This window comes from Galeopterus variegatus, unplaced genomic scaffold (assembly GCF_000696425.1).
Source record: "Galeopterus variegatus unplaced genomic scaffold, G_variegatus-3.0.2 Scaffold7484, whole genome shotgun sequence".
Classification (NCBI taxonomy): Eukaryota; Metazoa; Chordata; class Mammalia; order Dermoptera; family Cynocephalidae; genus Galeopterus; species Galeopterus variegatus.
Genome location: NW_007733595.1, coordinates 1 through 5971, shown reverse-complemented (window position 1 = coordinate 5971; position 5971 = coordinate 1). Strand labels below are relative to the sequence as shown.

The 5971-nt window shown below is 52.0% G+C and overlaps 1 pseudogene; it reads left to right on the top strand.

Moving 5' to 3' along the window:
* Positions 1-5596, top strand: part of LOC103607504 — an 18141-nt pseudogene extending 12545 nt beyond the window's left edge.
* Positions 5597-5971: the final 375 nt, after the last annotated feature.

The window sequence follows — 5971 nt, the reverse complement described above, 5'->3', positions numbered from 1 at the left end:
TGTTTGGATCATTTCTTTTGTCATTGGTATCAGAAGTTTTCACATATTTTTATCATTCAGTTGCATGCCAGGACAAACGAACCACAATTTTGTACTAACGTTTAAGAAATTTGTAATCATCTTCTAGCTAAGATGTCATCAGACCCCCTTTCCTCCCTACACATGTGTACACATCTGCATCCCCTATTTCTAGGGGGATTCTGCAGGAGATGAGGTGAGAGGGCTCCCTTGACTAATGTGGGTGCCCAGGGTCAGCATGCTGGGGTGTCACTTACCTTTGATTGCCTGTGACACTGCTATCAAGGCCATGCACAAAACCAAGAAGAATGTGTTAGCCAGAGAAAGGACACCCAGTGAGCTACCTCAGGGGTTCAGAGGTGTCCCCTGAGACTGAGAGTGAAGAAACCCACAGTAATAGGACAATCAAGGAGGCCAAAGTGAATGGCAGAAGTCAAGGCAGGATGGTGACTCTGGGAAACCTTTGTGCCCAAGCAGTTCCTGGCTGAAGAAAGTGGTGGACAGACAGAATTAAAGGGGTGGCAGGTTATCAGGCAGCATGTTCGTGGTGACTCCCATCTGGGTGTTCTAGATGAATCCTGGGCTTCAATACAGTAGTTACCTGTCAGATCACATATTTCAAGATAACTCATTCATCAGTACTTGGCACCTATTCTTTGCCAGGTACTGGGCTGGGGGCCTGGGATAAGGGCAGACCGAGATGTAGAATCTGCTCCTGGGTTGCTGACTGTCAGATGAGGGGGACTAAGGATCACGACATAATGCAGGGTGATAACATGTGCAGGCAGAGCACCAGGTAATAAAATCAGTCTCTTCTCAAGTGCAGCATTTCAGGGAGTATATATGGAGCCCCTGTGTCAGGCCCTGGATTCTGGGCACAAAATAGTGACATGGTTGCTGTCTCCCAGGACCAGTAGGCTGTGGGCTGGGATAGTGTTGACACCAATGGACCTACATCACGGTGATATGTATCTGGTGTAAAGAAAATGGGGTGTGAAGCCAGAGTACGGGGGTGGAATCCTGATTATGTCAACAATGGATATTTTATACAATTTGAAAAGAATTGCTGAACATATCTGCATACTTTCATCTAACGTAGATATAAAGTTATTCCAAAAATGGAATCTTCCTCAATTCGAGTTATGTTTGCATTTAACATGAGCACTTTTCCCTGCCGTTCAATGATTTTGAAAACAGGATTTGAATTTATGAATAGTATTTCTTACTTACTTACATCTTATACATCAGTTACATGTTGCTGTCATCTTAATGAACCAAATGCCTCTGGCTCATCTCTGCACATGGTGTTCATTTCCTACCATCTTCAGGTAGCTTTCTAATCTAGAATATTCTGATGGACTCACTTTACCCTTTCCTCTCTTAGAATGGCAGCCATCCGATAGCACGTCTTCTCTTCTTCCTTATACTGGGATCATCTCCCAAGCCNGATGGCCTCCTGGATCACTTTACCCTTTCCTCTCTTAGAACAGCAGCCACCCGACAGCACGCCTTCTCTTCTTCCTTATACTGGGATCATCTCCCATGCTAGGGTGCAGCTGAATCAACTCTTTGTCCAGCTCTCGGCACCATGCTTGGCATATGGTAGATACTCACAGAGAGGGCAGAGGAGACAGAGCACAAGACTCTAGTGACAGGCGTGTTACCATGGCATTTAGAAAGTGACACCTTCTCACTTTTGATACTCTATTGGTTAGAAGTGAGTCACTAAGTCCAGTCCACACTGCAGGGCAGGGGATTCCATGAGGATGTGTGCAGCAGATGGTGGGGACCACTGGGAGCCGCTGAGGAGTCAAACACCACACAGAGATGTGGCACTTGAGTCCAAACCTAAATACACATGAAGCCATTGTGAGGTTTTATGGAGGAAAGCAGTATGTGAATGCATGAAATTCCAACTGTCGCATGGTGCAGACAGGGAAAACAGGCCAAGAGCAAAAGTGACATTTTCAACATTATATGACAGGAACCAGACCTGTCATTAGTCGTATTCCACACTACCTTCCACACCGTCATGGATTTTATCTCTAGTCTTGTTTATTAGCTACATGTGACACCAGCCATAGGTTTTAGAGATGTTTGCTCACACATGCCTGATGACATCCCTAGGAAGAAGATGCTAGAATGATCACCACTGTGCAGAAGGGGAGACTGGGGAGGTCCTGAGAGTCACAGTGGCTTGTCCAGGGTCACATAAGAGATAAGAAGGAGGAGCTGGGGCTGAACCTACATGTATCTCCTCCGAGCTGTGACACTGGCTGCACGCAGGCCTTGCACAGGGGTGTGGTTAGGCAGTGTTGGTGGAAGTGTGGGCAGTAGAGTTCATGGGGCAGGAGGGTCAGCAGTCAGGTACCCAGAGGGGCATTTGCAGTCTTGCACACAGAGGAGGGGTGCAGGAAATGAGGTACCAGGAAGTGACCTCACTTCCTTGACGACAGACCCCAACTGAAGTAGGAACTCGGTAACCTGGCACCCACATTCTACACACAGCCCCTTCCCCAGCTCACTTGGCCACGGGCAGAGTGAGATGTTGTGCTGTATCCCAAGGTCCCGGGGCTGTAGCCCCAGGAAGCCCTGGGCTGAGAGGCTTGTCCGATGCTTCCGGCACTGGGTCAGCCCTCGCCCTGGACTCCTGTAGCCATTTGGCAGGAGGTCCCCAAAGGTAATGTCAGGTGTCACAGGGGAGGGCGGGCCAGGCCAGCACTGTGAGGCTCCCTGGGTGACTGCACACCCTCCTCCTGAGTGTGTGGGGAATGGGGACATGGGACACCCTCCCTGGGCAGAGGCAGAGGGTGGGGGTTTTATAAACCTGCTGGTCCTGGTGTGTTCACACCTCAGGTCAGGGCTGGAGGGTGAAAGGGGACTGCGGGGGTGACAACCACCACCCTGTACATGAACCCTGGGCCCTCAGGCTGTCTTCTCATGTCCTCCCTGGGGTTAAGACTGGCCTCCAGCCCCTTCCCTCCTGGGGGTTCACGTTGCTCTCACTGTGCATCTCTTCCCTGTCCTGTCCTAGAGTGAAGACAATTCTTCCCTGAGCACGGATGCCACCCACATGTTGTGGCCTGTCACGGCAGGCACCCTGAAGAAGCAGGTGGAGCACCTGGTGCCCGCTGTCCTGGGTGGCGACTGCTCTTATGTGCACACGTTCCTGTTTAGCTACAGGAACTTTGCCAGTCCCCGGCATGTGCTGCACCTGCTTTTCCTGAGGTGAGCACTCTGGCCCTCGATTGCACAGTATCACTAGGCCGCCTCCCAGCTGTGAGCCTTGGGACTGTCACCACACCGCTCTGAGCCTCAGTTTCTTCCTGTGATCAGTGGGTGGTAACAGGAACAAGCTCGAGTGGGTCCCCCAGGGAAAGTGATGCTCCTGAGTCCAGCCCTGTGGAAGGTCTGCTGGAGGGGCCACAGTTGTCCTCACTCAGGATTCCTGCCCCCCCATCAGGAAGTCTCTGTCATCCCCTCACTGACCTCGTTGACTTGGGCTTCACTGTTTTCACATTTTTACAGGAAATTTGAGATTCTATCTGCAAGCTTCTGGATGTGTTCAAAGGAGGGAGACCAGGGGCTGGCAGAGCAGCTTCAGGTGCACCCAGATATCTTGGGAGGATTTGTTGGGGTTCATTCCTTCAACAAACATATGTGAAGCCACACTATGTGCAGTGACTTTCTGGGCACTGACCATAATCCAATGAACCAAGGAGACTACATTCCCTGCCCTCCTGGGCTTCCATTTTAGTCACAGGTGGGACAGTCACAGTAGACATGAGAAGCAGGTAGTGCCACCATATGGTAGATGTGACACCCTCCTGGCCTCCTCTAGGTACGAAAACATGGTTTCACCTCCTCTAGGTATGGAAGCATGGTTTCTGATTGTAGCGGGGACGGCGAATCCCTGGAGCAGCTAAAATGGTAAGTGGGGTTTGGGTGCAGATGGAGGGGCTCCCATCTCCACAGAACTGTGTGTGGTCTGTGGGGGCCTGTGGGTGGGGGGCTGGCAGAACTCTGGCTCCCACACATCTTATGATTCCAGCTACAGGCCTGAGAGCTCAGGGCTTTCCCTGAAGGAAAAGGAGTCAAGACAGCTGGGGATGGGGTCCCAGGCATTGTAGGGTGTGCGAGAGGCTGGAGAGCAGAGTGAACCCACAGAGAATCCATCCCCACCCCCTCCCACCCAGCCCTGCCCACACGCCCAGAGCCCATGCTGAGCCAGAGCAGGAGGTGTGCAGAGCATCCCGCTCACACTTGGGGCTGGAGCCTCCATGGGGATGCTCAGCTGGTGCTGGAGGTGCAGAGTGTGGTCAGGGCCAAGAGATCGGTGTCAGTGAGAAAAGGAGATGCAGATTTTCATACAGACACTTGGGCAGCACATCCACATGTGAGCTCAAGTTTGGGCTTTTCCAAGGGCCCTGGGAAGGCCAGGGGAGCAGAGCCTCCCTCTGTTTCCTCATTCATCAGATATTTCTGGACACCTCCTGTGTGCCAGCGAGTAATGCCCAGAGCAGACAGCACCCTCCTGGGGTGGACAGGTCATTCCAGCAGGGACGGGGCAGGGACCCAGAGAGAGGAGGGTGTCAGGTTTCCCTGATGATTGTTAAGGTGGTCACACCAGTGGTTGAAGGCTCCTCCCATGGAGGCTTTTGCCAGACCCTCCTTGGTCACCAGGCCTGTCCCTGCCAGGGCTGCCAGACTGGGGGTGGACATTGGAGGGGCTGGTCTATGGACAGGAAGGGGCAGGGGGTACAAGACTGCAGCTCACTCAGGGGAGCCCTAGGTGGGCAGCATAGAGGGATAGGCCAGGCCGCTGACGCTGCTGCCCACCTGTCTCCCCCAGTGCCATGTCCTCTGTCCTAAAGATCTGGCTGGAATCCTATTCCACTGATTTCCATGAGCCTCCTGAATTTCATTCCTTGAAGTTTCTGTCAGCCTATCTACATGTCAGTATGCCGGGTTCAGAGGTGGAGCGCAAGGCTGATCTTCTTCTGGCACAGCTGGAGAAGCTGGAGCACCTGGAGCACAGTGAGGCGGAGACTGAGGGTGAGGAGGAAGAGGGTGGGTGCCTGTGAGGGTTTGGGGGGGGGCTAGGCTGGACCACACAGAGCAGAGTTTCCAGAAGCAGGCTGGGGACAGGGGCACTGAGTACTCAGAACAATCCTGCAGTGTTCTGCAGTGTGGGGAGACTTACTGAGGCTGGGGATCTGGACTTGAGCTTCTCAGAAAGACAGTGTCATTGGAAGAGACATAGAAACTCACGTTGATATTTTCAATTGTCACTCCAGTTCCAGCTTCTGCCCAGGCTGAACAACTGTCCCAAGAGCTAACATCATCTTCAGGTCCAGCTCCAGCTCCACCTCCACTGCCAGAGGCAGAGCTAGAGCAAGATCCAGAGCCCGAGCCAGAACAAGAGGTAGAGCAGGAGCAGGATCCTGAGCCAGAGCCAGAGGAAGAGAAAGAGCCCAAGCCCGAGCCAGAGCCAGAGCAAGAGGTAGAGCACGAGCAAGATCCTGAGCCAGAGCAAAAGCAAGAGCAAGATCCAGAGACAGAGCCAGAGCGAGCTGATGTAACCACTCCTGAAATATCAAAAGAAGTAGAAGAAACACCAGCACCCAGGGGAGCCCAGGCGCCAGAGCTCCCACAAACACCCTCACCAGTCCCCACTCCAGATCTGTTCTTCCTCTTCCTTGATGCTGTGCTTGTCCTCGTTTTTGTCTGTGTCCTGCATCTCCTCATATTTTTTCATCTTTTATTTTCAATAATATCCCTTGTATAAAATAAAGTGTTTTAATATTTTCAAAATTTCAATTCACTGGGATGAAGTACATTTTTAATATGGTGCAACCCTTACCACCGTCTAGTGACCGAACAGCTTCATCTACTCTGTAGCCATTGAGCTGTCACTCCCCATCCCGCCTCTCCTAGTCCCTGACAACCACTC